We start from the raw sequence: 21,701 nt of genomic DNA on the forward strand, positions 1-21,701 counted from the left end.
CGCACCCACATCTGCTCAATGTCATACACCAAATCCTCCCCCAACAAGAATTTTATCCATTGTTCCCAGATCCAATACTAGGCCCAGGTGAGCAATGATTCTCGCTCCCTCTGGGGTTGGCCAGGCAGCCCTGAGAGGGGTAGAAGGCTCAGCCTGCCTGTGATGGATGGAATTAATCTACTGAGCTGGAGAAACTAAATAATTAAACCCCTAATCACCCCCCAAGCCAGCCAGGCCAATATAGCTGAGGGAGGGAGGGGGCTCTGAGGCCCAGACCAATATCCTAGAGAGGAGGGAGGGGCTTGGGAAGAAAGGCACAGAACCCTCGAGGAGGGTTCTCGGACAGTCAGACAGACAGATGGACCACAGGCTCTTCCATGGAAATGGAGCAACTTGGGACGACTGCCCACCACTACCACTTATATAGAGTGAGGGGAGGGTCCTGCTCTGATCCTCCTCTGACCCTCCCCAGAACCCTTCCTGCCCCTCCTAGAGGTGAGTCTTGGTATAGTAAGGGAATAACAGACCAGACACTCAAAGTGCCCAGGACCAGGGCCACCAATGGGGTCTGCCCAAAGTAGAGCTGAGGTAGGATCAGTGGAGCCCTGGCCCACCCCTGGCCCACACAGAACAGACCCCTCGCCAGCCTGACACAGATGGCAGGGAAGGACCCCTCCACACAAGTGCACCTGCTTCCCTCAAGAAGTGGGTCCAGCACGTGGCCAATAAGCTGAGGATGGGGTAGAGGCCTGGGCAGGGGGGGGCTAAGGCAATCAGCCTGGGAACGGGCTCCAGTCCTATTGGCTAAAAAGTGGGTCATTTTCCTTTTGAAAAATAGTGAGAAAATGGAGAAGTAGGTCGGGCTCTCATCCCCTCAGCCCCAGGCACCATCCCCGACTTATAGGGTGGGAAGAGAAGGAGAGGTCTACCCATGCCAAAGCCCCATTTTCTGAGGACCCGCCAGGGCTCCCAGCACAGGAGGCCAAGGTCATCATACTCAGGATACCCAAGGGCATGCACACTCTGAGGCCTGGACTGGAGCACAAGCCCCACCAGGCCCTGGGGGCACTGGGGTGAACGGCGCCAGGGCCGTACCAGGCTGGAGGGGTGGGGACTCCAGCACTCAGGACCCTGAGGAGCCCCCTCCCATTCTCACGTCTGTCGTGAAGTCTCCTCTCCTCTCCTCTCTTCTCTCCTCCCTTTCCTCATCGTCCACGTGGGCAGAGTCGTTGCCATGACACCGCGGGCAGGTGGGCGGCTCTGGCGGCTGTTTTGTCCCAACCCCCATGCTCAGAGCCCAGGTGGGAGTGAAGCGGCTGCAGCGCCCCCGCCCCTAGTCCAGATAAGAGAGGAGATTGGCAGAAGGCCCCAGTACACCCTAGAACCTGCAAAAGGGGCTCTAGCACTGGCCTCTCGAGAGAAAGAGGCAAACACAGGCTCGCGCTTGGAGGTCTGGGAGAGGAACTCTCAGAGAGGATCTTAGGTCTGACGCCTTCCCCTCCTTTCCCCTATAGGTCAAGGAGTGGCCCCGGGAGGGCCCACAACTCCCACTTCCTCCTCCATTTCTCATCTCCCAGCTTTCCCCACATTGTAAGTCCCAGTCCCTTCACGCTAGCAGCTGATTGGGCCTGCCCGGGGTCTAAACTCAGTTCCTGCTTCTGCAACACAAGCTCAATTCTCCAATTCTCAGCCAGAAGTTGAGATTCAGAGATTCCTTCCCTACCACCAAATCCCCAGCCTGTCCTCTAGAAATCGGGTCCCCTTTCCCTGGGTGTCCTCCATACCTGAATTGACATCACAGCCTGGGGGAGACCACTCACTCCCTATTAAGCCCATACCTGGCCAAGGCACCCACTCGAGCAGGAGAGAAGAGTGGGAGTGGAGCAAGGAAAGGAAGCAAGGAGGGAAGGAGGTAGGGACCAGACCATAGACGCTGTGTGAGGATGCTGTCCTACCTCCTACTGTGTCTGGCCTCAGGAAGTCTGGGCCAGGCTTGAGCTCCTGGCTCTGAGCACTCTTCTCAGTGTCCGAATGCCTGTCTCCAAGTGTCTCTAAGTCTCTGTGGCTCTGACTTGCTAAGAACCTTCCCACTGTTCGGGACCCTGTTCCCTACCCCTACCCCTGTTCCCTAAGTTGGGAGCTCTATATCATTAACTTCAAGGAAACCAGAGGGACCTGTGCATGGCAGCCTCTGCAGCCCAGCTGGCAGGGGTAGGCATATGTGGGATGGTGGTGACAAGATCCAAAGGATGGGAGAAGGGCAGGCCAGGTTAGCTGGAGCGTATCATACATGACATATATGCCACATATACACATCAAGACACTTCTACTTTCTTCCTAAGCCTTCCCCTACTGACTAAGACAGTAGATCTGACTGGCTAAAATATATACTTGCACATGTGTGTGCGTGTGTGTTCATGCATGTGTGTGTCTGTATCTCCACCTCCACTGCCAGCAATCTACATCAGGCCGCCCTCATCCTAAGTTCTCACTAAGGCTATTACAACAGGTACCTCGCTGGTCTCCCTGCCTTGCATCTTGGCCCCACTCAATCCATTCTCCTCACTGGCTGCTAGTGGGATCTACGTAAAACTTGTTTATTCAAAAGGAGTTCCAAGTCAGGAACTCCTCCGGTCATACTGGGTACAGCAATGCACAAAACAGATGAAGCTTCCGTTCTCATGAAGTTTATATTCTAGTGGAAAAAGAGAGATGATTTAAAAATATATAAAATGGAGGAGGTAGGTGCTGAAAAAAAAAAAGTTAAGTAGGGTGAGGGGGCTAGAATGACCAGGTGCTATTTAAGATGGACTTTGGGGCGGGGGCCTCTCCAAGAAAGTGACTTCAGCAAACATTTGAATAAAGTGAGGGAGCAAGTCAGGTGGGTATCTGGGGGAGAGCATTTCAGGCTGAGGGAAAAGCTAGTACAACAGCCTCAAGGTGGGACTGTGTTCAGCATCTTTGTGAAACTGAAAGGAAGCCTGTGTAGGGTGGCACCTGAGACCAGGTTCCTCACTGGGGACTATTTTACTCACAGCACTTACGTTACTCAGAACCTACTAAGCACTTTGGATTTCATTCCCAATGAAATGTAAAGCCACTGGAAAGGCATGACCTCCTCTTACTCTAGCTGCATTTAGGGGGAGAATCTGTGGAGGAGGGGCTGGCAAGGGTGGAAATAGGGACACCTGTCACTGAAACACCTTTTCCTACAGTTGCCCATCTGGTGAACACCGGTTCAACCTTTAAGCCTCGGCTCAAAGACCTCCTCTCCTATGGATGCTTTACCAAGCCCCTCTTCTCCCCACTCCAGAACTGACACACCCCTCATAGGTCCCCACAGCTCCTAATGGACATTTATGTGCTCCTACCTTGCTTAACACGCTCCTTACTTGGTTCCAGATGTTTTACCTTCTCTAGATTGTAAGTTACCTGAGTTCAAGAACCATCCCCAGTGTCCAGGAGAGTACATGGCACACCACAGGCATAAAATAAACATTGGTTGAATGAATGTCCGCATTGGGTGAGGCACATGTGATGGAAAAGGGACTATTCCAGGCTGTTACTAGCCCGGATGAGTTAGGGACACATGTTGCATTCAGGCCAGTGTGAGCATATGCCCACATATTTCTGCATACTCTGTTCATATGTATGTGTATTAGCATGTATGTACATATTGACAAATTCCTGTGTTGATATAATTCCTGTACATTTATGTGTGTACATGTTAGTGCATTTATGTTGAGATATGCATATTAATTAATAGACAAGTAATATACACATATATCTGTACACACATATTGCCACATGCCGCATACGTGTGAGGCTTATACACACACTTGGACCTCCGTAATATCCCTGCCCCTTTCATCCACTAAACCCAACTTGTTCTGCTTGAGTCTTGGAATTTCTGTAGCACTGCTCATGTTCAAGCTCCCAGACTCTTTCCCTGCATACACTCCTGAACTACATAGCTTCTGATCCGGCTTAGGCTCGGCTCCCTTACTCAGCTGTCCCCAAGGCTGCACAGGTTTCTCCTCTGCAAACTCTCTTCATAGGAATGGTGGTGGGGAACAATTGGGTCCCCGTGACATGAGAATTTGAGGGACCTCAAGGAGTCTGCTTTCTGGAAAAGAGTCACAGGCATCAGGGTGTATCAAGTTCAAGATTGTAGGAAAACAACTTTTGGGCAGCCTCAATGTTCAATCAGAACCTCTCTCCCTCTCGCTCTTTCCCTCTCTGTCTCATTCTTTCTCTCTGTCACATTTATTCACATGTATGACTCAACTTATGTACATTATATATATTCACATGCTGATAATTCATGTGTGCATGTATGTGTCCCCACATATATGTTCACATTCACACTTACACTCACATACGTGCATCACTGGATGAGCACCACACACACACACACACACACGTTTAATTAATTGCCTTCACAGTCACATATAGACATGGATGCATACATGTCATACATACATGTACACATGTATATGTGTCCACATATACACTCATACACAAACTCACAAATGTTTGTACACATTCACACAGCATACTCACACATATACACTCATACACAAACTCACAAATGTTTGTACACATTCACACAGCATACTCACACATATACACTCATACACAAACTCACAAATGTTTGTACACATTCACACAGCATACTCACACATATGTACGTGCATATACACAGCGATATACCCACTCATAGGCAGAAATGCACTTGCACTGGAATAGCAGTGATATCCAGCCCTTCCTCTGGCTTCTGTCCTGTGCACAAAGCCAGGAGTCCATATTCTCTCCAAGTGACTTCACAAGTTTTCATTTGCTCTCTCTTCTTGCCAGTTTCCCAATTCTCCATTTGGAAAGTTGTTCCTATCATCAACAGAATATGCCCAAGAAGCAGTCCCCACCCCCCCATGTATACCCACACAACTCTTTAATTCTAGAAGAGAAAATATCAAGGCCAGAGTCCTTCCTCCCAGTACCTCGGGGTATGGTCCAGTGTTCCCAGATTCCAAAACAGTTATTGGAGCAAAGGAAGAAAATTACCTCTGGGCCCTAAAATCTCCTAGGATGCCTCTTTCTTCCCTAGAGGTCCGCTTCATGATGTTCAGTGAACCCCTCCCATCCCAGTCCAAAGGCCCTGCCAAGGAGAGGATAGACCTAGAGGCTTAAAAATGTAAAGGGGGTGACCTGGGCTCAAGATAACAAAAGAAGCAAGTATTTAAAAAACAGGAGCTGGGTAGGGAACAGGGAGCCAAGCTGAAGACACCTCCCAACAAGAAAGCTGCTGCTGAAACACTGGATCTTGAATAGCAGGACTCTCCAAGAGGCCAGGGAGAAGGGGGTGGACGTCCAGCATTCCATGTGGGGGTGGAGGGGTGACTGCTTCAGGCAGTAGCAGCAGCTCCAAAGTAAAGTCTTATCAAAGCTGTTATGTAACCAAGGGAGCTGAGTGGAGCATAAACACCTCCCCTCCCCAAACAGGCACCCACACCCACACCCACCACCTCCCAGCACCAACAGCATAGGAAAACTCAGCTCTTCCCAAGCAGCTAGAGAATGGGAGGAATCATCTTGATGAGCTACATCAAAAAGATGATGGGTGAGGGGCTCCTTATTAAACTAGAAGTCACAACTGGGAAGGGATGAACTGGTTCAGCTTGGGGTCCCTAAATACCCACCCTTTTCTTGAACTTCCTACCACACCTATTTTTGCTTAGCATCATCTGGAAAACTTCTCCTTCCTCTCCCCTCAAGAAGGATCCCATTTGAATATTTGATTGTGCTCTTGGGGATGGAAGGTGAAGCTGCCATCAACCCTTCCTGCCTGTTATTCCCCCACAGTCTCATCTGCATGTCCTGACATTTGGCTCTCATCCCCCTGGGATAACAAGGGAAGGGGCCTGAAGAAATAACTCCTTGTCCTATTCCCTTTGGAATTACAAAAACAGAGAATAAGAACCCCAAAAATTGAGATGACTCTGACCCTAGGTTAGTGGGGTAAAAATTTCCAAAGGAACTGAGGATTGAAACCTAGACCCTATCCCCCAATTTGAATATTTTTTTTCCACCAGATCTTCCTCTTTTCCCATTGCCCCATCTCCAGTAGCCTCCTCCTTCTCAACTCCATGGCACTGAAAAACCCCACCCACTCTTTGAATTCTTTGCTTAGAAATCTTCCTCCCCAAGAAAATCCTCTCCCAAATGCTGCTCTGAGCTGTGGCTGAAGTGGGCAGAGCATAAGACAGGCTTGCAGAATGTTTTACTGTCCCTTGTTCTGAACTCCAAAGGATGGTGGGCAAAGGGATGCCACATAGTCAATCAAATTCTCCTGAACTTTTTAGCTCTATCCACTCCAGGCAAAACCTAAGTAAGCTCTCCTAATCCAGAACTGCCTTGAGCCTGAACTTCTGAGACCCAGTAGAAGAATGGCTGGTGCCAGTACCCCCAAGCTTGTTATACTAAAAACTATGATGAGAGCTCACAGCCACAATATCATCCTCCATCCCTACCCCCATGCTAACAGTAGGGTGGTTTGGGAAAGGGGAGGGGGAACTGAAACAGGGAATGAGGAATCCTTTTTCCAAATACCACCAATAACTGTGAGGCCTAAAACCAGAGGGAGGACCCTCAAATCTGTCTCCATCCAGGGACTCTGTCCTTGGAAAGTGGGTCATCTGGGAGAATTTTTCTAGCGAGCCCTCAGCGCTGCCCAGCCGCCTTTCCATCATCGGCCCCAACGCAGCCCCTTTCAGGACCCAGGATAGTTCCACAGTAGCAAATTCCCTCCGAGTCCCTTTCAGCACTCGGGACAGCTCCCAGAGACTGCGGGCCGCGTGCCAGAAACCCAGCCTGCCAGAAATGAACAGGCTTACCCCACTACACACCCTCTTTAGAACAGGAGCCCCTCTCCCCTGCCCCTCCCACACTCGCTCCCATCCACCCGAGGCACCTGGTACTCCTCCCTTCAGTCTATGTCCAAAGAGAGAAAAGAAACCCAGACACGAGGCTTCCCTGAGGGAGCCTAGAGACAGGACCCCACCCACCTCCTTTCAGCCCTGCGCTTCACAACGCCACTCACAGCTGGTTCTCAAAACCACTTTCTTTCCTAACCACCACCACAAAAATTAAAGAACTACTCACCTAGGGGTTCCCAGCCCTGTAGGCAGATGTGGTGAGGGGAGGCAGAGAGAGGTAGCTCCCCACACCCTGTTCTGAGCCCCCTTTCTGAAGGAGCCAGCTCCCATCTGGACTGGGGGGAGGAGAGACTTGTAGAAGCACTGAGTGATGGGGAGGGGAGAAAGAAGAGGGAAGGAGGCAGGAGCGGGGGACTGCAGGGTGGGGGTGTCAGGATGGGGGCGAGGGAATCCTTTTTTATTTCATTCTCTCCCCATGTCTACATGAGCCCTGCAGGCTCAGCTCTTTAATATTTACACACAGGAAGAGAAGAGAATGAGAAAGAATAGAGAGTGAGGGGGGCAGAGGATACCTGAGCTCAAAGGGCAAAGAGGCAGTGGCCTTTGGGAGCTGGGAGTTTCGGGCCCCCACACCATCCCCAACCCTCTCCCATTCTGAGCTCTTGCCTGGAAGGAAGAAGAAACCCTGGGACCATTCTGTCCCTTTGTTAACAAGATACTTTGAAGTGGCATCAGAAAAAGATCAGATCCCAACCCACATACCTGGACACCCCCACAAACCCAGATTTTTTGGGGGCCTTCTGTGCAGATGGCAGAGGCAGTATTCATGCACAAGCATGTCCTGATGCTTGGAAGCATGTGTGCCTGTGGGCTGCTGTGTAAAAGCTCATGAACATGTCATCCAGCATGTACAGGTTTATATAAGTATGTTCTGAATGTATTGACATATAACAGCCCATGCAAAGTTATGTAAGCATATGTGTAAACCAGCTCCAAAGTGACCTCCCTCAGCTGTTCACCTACAACCCCAAGGACAAGGCCACCTATCGCCCAAGATTCCCTTATTCATAGGCCCCTCCCTCACAGCCTCACTTTATCTTTCTGTGACATGGGGAGAAGGGCTTGTGGGAAGGCATACTGCATTTGAGCCCAGGGACTTGACAAGTTATTAGCAACGATGAGCTGGCAGCTCGTTACCATAACGATGGTGCCACTGCCTCACCCCAGCTCAAACCCAGACTCCCCAGACAGCAGGAGGCCCGCTGAGCCAGCAGCCTTCAAACTGGAGGGAGGGTGGGTAAAGAGGGAATCAAGACATAATGCTTGTATAGTGGAGGGTACACAGCTGTTCTTCCAGCCCCCACTGAGAGACAAAGCTTTGAATCCACCAAGTGGGAATGAAATCAGACTCTGGAAAGGTTTCCTGACCATGGGATGGTAAGACACTGGAAGGGGTCTGTTTAAGCCCTTCTAGACAAAAGCATTTGCTCCCTTTATCCCCTCACTCCAAAACCTCTGCTACTGATCTTAGTAGATTAAGAGAAAAACCAAACAAACAAGAAGCCCCTCTCTGAATTTCAGTCTTCCCATCTGTAAAATGGAAACAATTATCCTTAGCATTTGCCCTAGACTCCTGGAAGGTTAATTTAAAAGGGTTCAATGGTAACTACAGACCATTCCAAAATCAGACAAGCCCCAGAAGTTTCTCCACCCAACAAGAATCCATAAAGTAAGGAATTGTCAGGCTAGCTAGAGGCAAAACGCATCAGAAACTGGGTGGGATGAAGAAAAATGGAGCTCGGCCAGCTTAAGCCCCAGCATCAGCTGGAGAGAGATGATGTGGGGTGCCAGGCAGCAGCTTAAAGCAGGCGCTGCCACAGAAGAAAGTCTGGGAGACTGGCCTGCAGCAGCTCCAGCCTCTCACCAGCAGGAATCAAGACAAGTCCAGGTCCTACCTTGTTGGTACATATGGCTAGGAATCCCCATCCCCAGGAACATCTGTAGCTCCCTCTCTTTGGAACGGGGCACCAGGTTGAAGGACTTACAGCCTCAGGCTTATTGAGTCTTTAATTTTTCTCCCCAAATCCCCTCTGCCCAATTCTGATGAGCATGGGGAGGGGAGGAGGGCGGGGAGGGTTCCAGGAATGGAAAGTAACATGGAGAGTTGTAAAGTTCCTGAGCTAAGACGAGGCAAGAACCCACAAATTCGCTGTGTGACCTTGGGCAAGTCCCCTCCCTTTTCCGGGCTTCAGTGTCTTCACTTTATAATTAAGAGGTTGGACCAAGTTAATTCTAAGTTTCCTCCCCTGGCCATCATTCTATAGCTACATACAAGCTCATTCCTTGGACATGAGCCCCCTGACATAAAATGCAGTGGGCACTGGCTGTCAGATCAGTGGGACAGTGGGGGTCAGGCCTGTGGGGGTGGCATCCGAGGATGTTCATCTTATGTTCATGTTCCTTTTAGAAACACCTGCCACCCTAGCCCTCCCAGCTCCCTTTTTAGACCCTGATTCACTGCCAACTCACGAAGCCTCTCCCTCCCCTCCTCCTCTCTTCTCTCTCTCTCTCCCGTTTAGGCCTTGGCAGCTGGGTGCAGAAGTAGCCCCAGAACCCAGAGAATGCCGGGCAGAAATAGAGATCCATACCCCCAGGGTCAGAGACAGCACAGCAGGAAGCAACATTTTCTAACCTTTGCCCAACCCAGCTCCTTGTGTCACCAAATGACCTGGGTTGGAAGCTTTCTGTACCACTAACAGTGTGGGATTATGGGAAATGCAATTCATTTCTCAATCCTCAACATCTTCATCTATAAATTGGCATTATACTAGGCTGAACTACATGAAATTGTTGTTTTCGCAGGTAAAAAAACAAAAACAGTTGAATATTGGCAATTTCATATGGCTTAACCTGGCCTTCCTGCTTCCCAGCACTGTTAGGGAGATAAGAAGAGTTGAAAGAGGAACATTTTTCAAAAGCCCTGCATTAACATAAGGGCACTGTTTTTATTATTATTATTATTTCAAAGAGCTTCAGCACAGACCCACCTAGAGCCAGCAGGCTGAACCAATGACCCAGAACTTGGAAATTTAGGGCCTGGAAGTTTGGGGGACAGCCACCTGCTCTGATGACAAAGAACAGGGCAGAAGCTTGGCCTCCTCAGTTTCTGGCTCTAAAGGTCCCTTGGTGAAACATTACTGAGATGACACAAGTTCCCAGGCCCCAAAAAGAAGCACACACACTCCAGCTCACCTCACACCCCACTACCACCATGGGCCCCAGCAAACAGCAAGGACACAACCAGAGCATCACAGAAAGTACCCCCTGAGGTAGGTGAAGGTGGGGACCAAGGTGGGGAGTGCAATGCACCTCTTGCCTGAGTATGTGTGGGGGAAGATGAGGAGTCCCTGGGGAGAGGGGATTATCTGACCTCTGAAAAGTATGATCTCCCTTTCCCATGCCCCCCAACTACCTGGAATCCCCCAGTGGGGAGGGGGGAAAAAGCTCAGGTGTGGGTGACTCAGAGTGAAGCCTGCTCAGATACATTCTCACACAACCAACACACGCACGCACGCACACACACACAAACACTCATACAGACCATAGATACCTGGACCCACTTATCGAGACACAGTCACACTGGCACACACACATCCATTCACATACACACTCACAGAGACATACACAGGCACATGTCGTGACACACACGTCCGTGAATACATACACAGTAACACCCTTCACACTCTGCATTCACCCACTAACACGCATACACACTCACGCACAATGACACACGCACACACCCACAATGACACACACACACTCACTGTATACACTCACCGGCACAATCACCCACAGAACACACTGACACACTCACACACTTATCACAGACACACAGCGACACGCACTCACACTCACACACCTGCAGAGGAAACTTCTCTCCGGGTCTCCCCAACACCACCACTACCCCCCCCAACAAGCCAGCTGGCTACTCCCTCCCTCACCCAAGCCTCCTGCCGGGCCGGGCGGGGCAAGGGCTGGCCAGCCCCCGAGGCGCTACCCCAGAGAGTGGGTCCTCGCTCCCAATGGTCCCCCCGCCCGTCCCTCGGGCCAGGCCCGCGGGCCGCCAGACCCGGGCGAGGGCGGGGGTGGGAACAGCGGAGGAGGCCCAGCCCTGGCCCCTCCCGGGGCCGCGAGCCGAGGCCGCCGGAGCCCGGGGCGTGGGCGGCGCCGGGCCGCAGCCTGGCCGAGGATGGGGGCGCTGCAGAGGGCGCGGCGAGCGCGGCCCGTCCCCACCCCTCCCCGCGGCTTACCTGGCCCAGCTCGGGCTCCGGCCGGGTTACATGGTGCCGGCGGCCCGGGCCGGGGGCGCTGCGGTGGCGGGCCGGCAGGCAGGGATGGGGCCCGGCACTGCGGAGCCCCCAGCGGAGGGGCCGCGCCGGCTGCGGAGCCCCGAGCGAGCGCCGAGCGGCAGCGGGAGCCGGAGCGGGAGGCGGCCAAGCCACGGAGGCTGGATTTCCCGGGGACCAGGAAGGGGAGGCGGGGGGATCCCGCCCGCGCGCTCCGCCCCCGCCCCCGCCCCCGCGCAGGGCTGCCGAGCCTCGAGTCCGGAGAGGGAGGGGGACCGAACTCCCCGCCCCCGCACCGGACCCAGGAGGGCCCAGGTCGCAGCCGGCGGGCGGCTGCAGGGGTCTCCGAGGAGCTCCCGCCTCGCTGAGCGGCAACACTGGGGAGGCCTAGCTGGGGGTTTCAAATAAGTGTCCCCTCCCACGGGACCACCGGGTTAGTGTCCGCCGGGGATCCAGGAACAGGCATACAGTGTCACGGCCATTCACAGCCGACCTAGGCACAAGGACCTAAGCACAGAGGCGGGCTATTGGGGAGACAGTCACACAGTCTCACAGACACGGTCTCGCGCCCCATCGAGGCAGTCACACCCTGAATGTCACACACAAGCCCCCCACGCACATCCCCTTAGGAGATTCTCCTTCAGGTTTTCCCGGTCAGCTACCCGACTTCAGCTCCTGGCCTGGGTTCAAGTAGCCCCCTTGCTCTGCCCCAGCCCCTGCCAGGGTGGGGCGCTGTGCCCGGCCTCCGAGCCACTGACAGGCGTCCCCCACCCACAGTCCTTACAGCCGAGGCATCTCTACTGAAGAGGGAGAACCCCGCTATACCTGCCGACTTTGCTGGGACCCCCCCACCTGTGCCCACGGTGCCCGCCCACCTCTAGGCCCTGAGCCAGGGGTTGTGCCAAGGCTGGGGCGGGGTGGAGGAAGAAAAGGGTACTGTCCGACGCACAGCCAGAGGCTGCAGAGCCAGGACACAGGCTGCAGGAGCCAGGAGAGGCGGAGGAAAGCTGACTGCAGCAGTTCCTGGCTTGAATCCGTGTTGGCGCCCACAGCGATGCTGTAATGGGCGCACGCAGGGAAGGGGGTGGAGGGACTCATTGGGGAAGCCGCAGGGGGAGGGGCTGAAGATGTGGGGTAGGGCCTGGTTCTGGATTCTGATTTCCCAGAATGAGCAAAAGTTGAGGTGGAGAGTAGTGTGATCCTCAAAGTCCTGTTCCTCTTTCCCCTCCTTTTCTGATCTTGAAAGCTTTGGGGTGATGAGGTATGGGTTTGGGAGACCCACTGTCCTCTCTAGGAACAGACCTTAAAGTAGCTCTGATTCAACACTCACCCAACAATTCCCTTCTCCTTGTACCCCTTTAGGGTCACTGGGTCTCTTCCTTGTACAAAGGGAGAAACTGAGGCACAGAACGTAGAATTTACAGGCCCAAAAGAGTTAAAACTGAGAGCCAAGCCTTTTCCCTTTCCTGGGGGCGATGTTTAAAGACGCCACATGACATAAATAGCACAAAGGAGTTTGGAGAGCCCTTTCCCAAAGAAACCTAAAAGTCTGGTGGGAGATTGTCAGACTGGTCACCTCTCCTGCTGCCTGGAAAACCAATTTAAGTAAGACTTTTGAATCGTGAGCTAAGGTCACAGATAATTCCCAGCCCAGGGATCACCCAAGAGCAGATATCAGAGAAAACAAGATAGAATGTTGGTTCCAGGAACCCACTTTAGAACTGAAAAAGAAACTCTGTTTCCATGAAGTATAAGAACAGCCATCATGTAGCATGCTAAAAGGTACCACAACGTTTTTTCAGTTCTAAGACATACATTTTGTTAACTACTCTGAAACTGCAAAGCATCTTAAAATAAATAAATATTTAACATGGTTTTCTACTTTTTTCTTAAAGCTGTTATCAAAGGGTTGATATGTTTTATAGCACAGTGTAGTTTTCATTTGTTCATTCAATAACCATTTACTGATTGTACCTGGTACTTTGCTAGCCTGTTGGGTCATAAAGATTAAACAGATAGGCTTACCTTGGGCAGTGTTCTCTCACACTCATCCAGTGATGTATGAGGGAGATGGAGATATAAACCAATAATTACTATCAGGGTCAGCTTCATGGGAGTGTGTGCTGTACAGTCACACAGAGCCCACACTTAAAATGGTCCCACTCTTGGTTTAATGCTCTGATGTCACGTCTTGAAATTCTTAATCATTTTTAGCAAGGGGCCCTGCACTCCACAAATTATGATTGCTATATTAGGAATCCCATGCCTCAATACAGACAGGCACAAAATAATTTTAGAGTCTAGCAGCAACAGTCAGCTCTGCCTAGATGAAGAGAGGCAGTTCAAAGAAGTAAAGAAGCATAAAGGAGGCATTTGAGTAGAGTCTCAAAGATTGGGAGAGAGAATTAGGGTAGAGAGCTGCATAACATATATACAGAGACGGAACCTCATCAAAATGTCAATCAAGCAGTATGGCAGACTAGGTGTTTGGTTGATTCTCTCACTGAAAATGTGATAAATGATTTTTTTTAAACAGGTGGATAAAGTATATTTTTAAATCTTGTTAAATGCATCAATGAACTAGCAAGGAAATAAAAATCTCTCCAGCTAAATTGAAGTGAAGGCAGACCCAGAGAAGTAAGCAGAACACGGAAGCTAACTCTATCCCAAGGGCTGTGAGACATTGGTTGCAAAAATGGCACCAATTCACCTCTTCCCTGAATCCATGTCCTTTGCCATATGACTTTGAAACTCCCTACATCAAGAAATGGACTATTTTCTCACGGTTTGAATCTGGGTGATGTGTGACTCGCTCTGGCCAATAGAATGTGGAAGAAGTCATGGTATGCCAGTTGTAAGTTTTAGCTTTAAGAGGCTTGTATACTTCTACTCTCTCATTTGGTTTCCTGCCTCCACTGTGAGAACAAGCCTCGAATAGCCTTCTAGAGAATGAGAGACAAAGTGTAAGCCAGCCATGCTATCCCAGCCAAGACCATCTTAGACCAGCCTATAGCCAGCTGCTCCCCGAACATGTGAAATATACCTGACCACGGCTGACTGATGAGAAGAACTATTGAGCCAATTTGAGGTCTCTTGAGCAATAATAAATGCTTAATTTAACCCACTGAATTTTTGAATGGTGTGTTATGCCAGAATATTGTTGCAATAAATAACTCATACAAGGGTATTTGCTAACAGATGAAATTGAACTTCAGTTTTCATAATCTCTCAGGGCATTTGGGAAAGAAGATAAAGTGCAGGGTCTGCCCAAGGTGAGCAAATACTCCCGTGCATAAACTAAAAGCCTAAAATGGCTCTCTCTACTCTAAGTACAGGTGAACTAGAAAAAACTCACCCTGTCTCCACACCTAGGAAATTGCAAGAAAAATTACCTGTTTAAAGCCTTTGCAATAGCATTGAGTGTAGGGAAGAAGAATCACCTCCTAAGAATCCATAACTACAAGTTAGACCTCACAGCACAGGCAATCAAATTCACTCTAGTTAGGTAATCTGAAAAATCTCAAATCAAGAATTTAGTATAAAATGGTCCCAGATTGGTTGTGTCTGGCAAAAGCAGATGTAAATCTTTGTTAGAGGAATTTACCTTCATCTCAGGCCTCACATAATTCCCACAGATAAAGTTCCAAAGAAAATGAACCACACACAGTTAAATATCACCAAACACACAAGGAAACATGGCACCAAAAATAAGAACCAGCAAAAACAAATAGCAAAAACAAATCTGTAAAGAACTCAACTATTAAAATTATGAGACACAATATAAAATAACTATATATATGTATATGTATATATTTATAGAAATATATATGTATGTATATATTTAGGGAAATAAAATAATCCTGTTGCCTTTGGTTTATTTTCCTTGTCTTATTGTGCTGACCAGGTCCTAGAATACAATGTTAGATAGAAGTGGTGCTGTTGGGTATGTTTGTCTTGTTTATAACTTTAATGCTCTGACATTTTTTCTTTATGATGATATTTATTGTAGGATTTTTGGAGACTTCTCTTGATCAGCTATAGGAAGTTCCATTTTATTTCTAATTTACTAAGAGTTTTAATCAATGTATGTTGAATTTTATCAAGGGCTTTTTCTGTATCTTTTGACATGATCATATGGTGTTTTTTCTTTAATATGTTGTGATCAATTACATTTAGAGTTTCCTAATATTAAATTTTACTTTCCTGAGGAGCTTTATGATTTATTTTACAAATATCATTGGATTTGACCTGCTAATATTTTGTTTTGGATTTTTGCATCTATCTTAATACATAAAATAAGCCTGATATTTTCCTGTCTTTGTATCTAGGATTTGGTATCCAGGTTATTCTAGCTTCATAGAATGAGTTGTGGGAGTATTCTCTCTTTTTCTTTTCCTGTAAAAGTTTGTATACAATTGGAATGATCTGATTTTTTTTGTAAGTTTAGTGAAACGCATCTGTAAAACCATCTGGAACTGGTGTTTTCATTATGGGAAGTTTTTAGTTTTGTTTTGTTTTACTATTGCTTCTGTTTCTTTAACAGGACTATATAAATGACAATTTTAGGCTTTCTGGGGTTTTTTGAGTCAATCCTAATAAGTTATGTTTTTCTAAGAATATGTCTATTTTGTCTAAGTTTTCATGCGTATTGTCATAAAGTTGTTGATAAAACGCTCTTATTAACATTTGAATCTCTGCTTCCTCTGTAATTTGTGCCCTCCTTTATGTTTATTTATGCATTCTTTCTTTTTCTTGATTCTCATTTTCCATATTTTAATCATTTTAAAGAAGCAATTTCTTAGCTTTGTTGATCTTCTTTATAGTATCTTTTCTAATTTCTTGATTTTTGCTCTTATTTTTATTATCTACTTCCTTTGGGTTTACTCATTCTTTAACTTACTGCTTACATTGGACACTTAGTTTCTTTAGCTTCAGCTTTTCTTCTTTTTTAATATATAAATACATAAAGCTATAAATTATCCTTGAAGAACTATTTTAAGTACATCTCACAGGACCTATAGGACACCATCAAGGGGACCGATGTATTGTGGGAGTCCTAGAACAAGATAAGAAAGAGAAAGAGGTAGAATGAATATTTGAAGAAAATTTTCCCAAATTTGGTGATAGACATGAATATAAACATCCAAGAAGCTCAACGAAATCCAAATAGAATGAACTCAAAGAGACACACAGTGAGACACATTATAATCAAACTTTTAAAGACAAAGAGAGAATTTTGAAAGCAGCTAGAGAGAAGTGACTTGTCCTGTACAAAGAATCATCAATGAGATCATAAGTAGATTTCTCATCAGAAACTTTGGAGGCCAGGAGAGTGTGGCGATATATTCAAAATGTTAAAAGAAAAAACTGTCAATCAAAAATCCTATCCTATCAGACTTACCCAGTAAGAAATGCTCAAGGAAGTCCTACAGGTTGAAATGAAAGGACACTAGACAGTAACTCAAAGTTGTGTGGAGAAATAAAGTTCTCAATAAAGGTAAATACATGAGCAATCATAAAAGCTAGTATTATTGTAACAATGGTTTGTAACTGTATTTTTTTGTTTGTTTTCTGCATGATTTAAGAGACTAATGCAATTAAAGAAAAAATAATTAATGTAAAAGTTAGTATTACTGTAAATTTGGTTTGTAACTCCAAATCTTGTTTTCTACATAATTAAGGAGACTAATGAATCATTAGGAAATGAAAAGCATTATTAATTTATGTTTTGAGACACACTATGTATAAAGATGTAATTTTGTGATATTAACAACCAAAAGGGGTGGGGACAAAGCTTTTTGTATGTTATTGAAGTTAAGCTGGTAGAAGTTCAAAATAGAGTACCATAGCTTTAGCATTTTAAGTGAAACTCCCACGATAACCACAAAGAAAATAGCTCTAGAATATACACAGAAGGAAATGAGAAAAGAATTTAAGTGTTTCACTGCAAAAAACAACTAAACATAAGAAAAAACAGTAATGCAAGAGCAGGAGTGTCTATATTAATATCAGACAAAATAAATTTTAAGTAAAAAACATTGCAAGAGACAAAGGAAAACACGCTTAGTGAAAAGCCCGTCATAAAAATACAAATAATGTAGGATTCCACTTCCGTAAGGTATTTAGAGTAGTCAGAATCATAAAGACAGAAAGTAGAATGGTGATTGCCAGCAATTAGGGGGAGAAAGAGAATGGAGAGTAATTTTTTAATGGGTATGCAGTTTCAGTTTTGCAAGAGGAAAACAGTTCTGGAGATGGATGGTAGTGATGGTTGTACAATATGAATGTCCTAATACCACTGAATTGTAGACTAAAAACTGTAATTTTATGTTTTATGTATTTTACCACAATTTTTAAAATTAAAGAAAAAATGTTGACAAATTGAATTTTGTTAAAATGAAACTTATGTTCATCAAAAGACACAATTGAGAGTGAAAATGAAAACTATTTACAACACATGTATCTGATAAAGAACTTACATTCTGAATAGATGAGGGATCCCTATATATCAATATGGAACAAACAAGCCAAAAAAACTTGAGTAAGTGCTTTCTAAAAAGAGATCTTCTAGTGGCCCAAAAAAACCTCAATTGGAATACGACCATACACCCAACAGAATGGCTATATTTTTAAAAAAACAAAAAAGTAAGTGTTGGTGAAACGTGGAGTAACTAGAACTCTGACACAATGCAGGTAAAAGTGTAACAATACAACCATTTTGATAAACAGTTTGACAATATCTATTAAAGCTAAACATATACCTATGACCCAGCAATTCTACTCCTAGGTATATACTCCCCCCAAATGAGTGCATATGTCCACCCCAAAACAAGAATGTTTATAACAATTTAATTCATAATGAACCCAAACTCAAAACAACACAAATAACCATCAATTGTAAAATAAGGAAATAAATGTTGGAATATTAATACATTGGAAATCATGCAGCAATAAGATGGAACAAACTAGTGCTACATGCTATAACACAGAAGAACTTACATCCTTGCTTCTTAAAGTGTGGTCCATAGAGCAGCAGTATCAGCACCACCTGGGAGCTTGTTAAACATGCAGGATCTGAGGTCCCACAATAGCCCTACTGAATCAGAACCTGCATTTTAACATATTCACCAGTTGATGCATATGCACATTAAGATTTGAGAAGCACTATTCTATCTCTTCCTTTGAATGATAGTTACACACACACACACACACACACACACACACACACACACACACACAGACAGAGGGTGCTGAAAAAGTGTATACACATTTTAAGAAAGGAAAAAACTGTATTAAAATTACACTGATGGTAACTATTTTGCGCACCTCTCGTAATTGCAGAAGTCAAACGTGACTTGTATTCATCTTTTGTTATTGGTATATATTGAGTATTACAATTTTAATAGTCTTTTCCTTTCTTAAAATGTGTATACATTTTTTTTGGCACCCTGTGTGTCTGTGTGTGTGTGTGTGTGTGAAAGTAAATTTCTATCAATTGGTACATTTGTGACTATGTTATACTTTAGAGTGTATATATTAAGATTTCTACATTTAATATGCACTTTACTATTTCTTTTGAACTCAATACAAAATTAAGACAATCAAATAAAAGCAATGATTTGGTTCATTAGCATATTCTAAAGCTGATGAAGAGGGGTTTTTTGTTTGTTTGTTTTAGAAATTTTATTGGGGAACAGTGTATTTCTCCAGGGCCCATCAGCTCCAAGTCATTGTCCTTCAATCTAGTTGTGGAGGGTGCAGCTCAGCTCCAAGTCCAGTTGCTGTTTTCAATCTTTAGTTGCAGGGGCTCAGCCCACCATCCCATGAGGGAATTGAACCAGCAACCTTGTTGTAGAGAGCTCGCGCTATAACCAACTGAGCCATCCAGCCGCCCAAAGAGGGTTTTTTAGTATCAGTGAAAACTCATAGATTTAAACATATTTTATGTATTTTAATTGAAGTTATTATTCTATTTATGCTCTATGTCCCCCATCTTTGACTAAAAGGAGCCCCATTAAGTTGTCTGCCGCGTCTTTTGCAACCCCAGAATATTGGTAACTTCCTTACTTTGTAATACAAGAAAATGTTTTAACTTGTTTTGTACATTTTCTGTCCAGATCTGAAAAATAGCCATTTTTTCCAAAGGTCCAAGGAACTTTTAACTTGAAATGGTATTAAAAGTTCCAAGTGGGTACTAAGAGACCTCATTAATTACCCTAAACACTTCTGAAGAAGAGAATGAAGAGATGTGATTTGCCTTATCAGATATCAGGACTTAGTAAGAAGGTATAAATAGCATCAAGACCATGTGGTGCTGGCTCAGAGACAAAACGATCAGGACAGTAGACTAGAAAGTTCAAAAACAGGTTTATATATGGAACTTAGATATATAATAGAGATGGCACAGCAAGTAAGTGGAAAAGGAGGGGAAATTATCTTTTTAGAAAAACAATTAATTGGATTCCTACTTCACATATTATACAAAATTCAATTCCAGATGGGTTAAAAACTTAAGTGTTGAATTCAAATTTGATACTCTTAATAGAACTGTGCTAGATTTCTCCAGAGAAAAGGAACCAATAGAAAATATATATATATATTTATTTATTATAAGAGATATTTACTAAATATATCTTTACATATATTCTAATATCTATTTTAAATATATAAATATTTATAAATCACATCTTTTTAATAAGTGTAATTATATTATATAATTATAAAAATATACAATTATACATTATCATTTAATATAACATATGTTTATTAAAGATATACTGAGGGTGCCAAAAAAATGTATACACTTTTTTTTTTTATTGGGGAATACTGGGGAACAGTGTGTTTTCCAGGGCCCTTCAGCTCCAAGTCGTTGTCCTTCAATCTAGTTGTAGAGGGCGCAGCTCAGTTCCAAGTCCAGTAGCCGTTTTCAACCTTTAGCTGCAGGGGGTGCAGTCCACCATCCTATGTGGAAATTGAACCGGTAACCTTGTTGTTAAGAGCTTGCAGCTCACTGGCCTATGTGGGAATCAAACCGGCAACCCTATTGTTCAGAGCTCACACTCTAACAAACTGAGCCATCCGGCCACGCCCTGTATACACATTTTAAGAAAAGAAAATAATGCATTAAAATTGTGTTGATGGTAATCACTTTGAGCCCCTCTTGTAATTGCGGAAGTCAAATGTGACTTGTAGTCATTTTTTGATATTGATATATATTGAGTATTACAATGTTAATACAGTTTTGTTCCTTTCTTAAAATGTGTATACGTCTTTTTGGCACCCTCTGTATATAAAGATTTATTATAAGGAATTGGTTCATGGGACTATGGAGGCTGAAAAGTCCCAAGATTTGAAATAGGCAAGCAGAAGACCTAAGAGAACCAATGATATGGTTCTAGTCCAAGTCCAAAGGCCTGAGAACCAGGAGAGCAGATGGTATAAGTTCCAGTCAGAGTCTGAGTCCAAAGGCAGGAGAAGACTGATGTCCCAGTTTGAAAACAATCAGGCAGAGAGAGAGAATTATTTCTTCCCCAGCCTTTTTATTCTATTGCGGCCTCAGTGGATTGGATGAGGTCTACTCACATTAGGGAGGGCAATCTGCTTTACTCAAATGTTAATTCCATCCATAAACACTTTCAGAGACATCCCCAAGTAATATTGAATGAAATATTTCAGCACCCCATAACCCAGTCGTGTCGACACATAGAATTAACCATCACAGAACAGGTAAATATCTTTCTGACCTTGCATTAGGAAGATTTTCTTCAATAAGACATGCAAAAAGCACTATCTAGGAAGGAAAAGATTGATACATTTGGCTATATTAGAGTGAAGAACTCTAATAAATCATCTTAAAGAAACTGAAAAGACAAGCTACAAATGGGGAGATTTTTTGTAACACATGTAACTGATCAAGAATTGGCGTCAAGGATTTTTAAATTTCTTTATATGCACTCCTTCAAATCAATAAGAAAGAGAGACACAATCAAATAGAAAAGTATATGAGACATGAGTAAGATACATGAGCAAAATGTATGAGCAGGGAATTCTCAGAGAAAAAGCACATGACCAATATACACTTAAAGCAATGCTCGGACTTATTAGTAAACAGAAAATGCAAATCAAGACCAGAATGTGATACCAATTTACATCCATCTGATTGGCAAAAATTAAGATATCTGACAATTCTAAATGTTGGGGAGAATGTGGATCAAAAGGATCTCATATATTTCTGGTGAAAGTATAAATCAGAACCATTTTAAAATAATTTGGCATTAGCGTACAAAGTTTGCCATTCATGGATCCTCAAGGACAATATTCAAAGTACCGTGTTTTCCCAAAAATGAGACCTAACCAGAAAATAAGCCCTAGCATGACATTTCAGGATGACATCCCCGGAACATAAGCCCTAATGTGTCTT

The 21,701-nt window shown here is 45.1% G+C and overlaps 1 protein-coding gene across 5 annotated transcripts in view; it reads right to left on the reverse strand.

Annotated features, from left to right (window-relative positions):
• Positions 1-12,314, reverse strand: part of DLGAP3 (DLG associated protein 3) — a 65,714-nt gene extending 53,400 nt beyond the window's left edge. The window contains exon 1 of one of the 5 annotated variants that reach the window (XM_074334365.1): positions 12,231-12,314. The gene's annotated coding sequence lies outside the window, so the exon portion shown is untranslated. Of the gene's footprint in view, positions 1-7,161; positions 7,296-11,245; positions 11,857-12,156; positions 12,176-12,230 lie in introns of those variants that run through there. The other 4 variants (XM_074334364.1, XM_074334362.1, XM_074334363.1 and 1 more) reach the window with 4 other exon arrangements.
• Positions 12,315-21,701: the final 9,387 nt, after the last annotated feature.

The sequence above is a fragment of the Rhinolophus sinicus genome, linkage group LG06 (genome assembly GCF_036562045.2).
Source record: "Rhinolophus sinicus isolate RSC01 linkage group LG06, ASM3656204v1, whole genome shotgun sequence".
NCBI classification, from domain to species: Eukaryota; Metazoa; Chordata; class Mammalia; order Chiroptera; family Rhinolophidae; genus Rhinolophus; species Rhinolophus sinicus.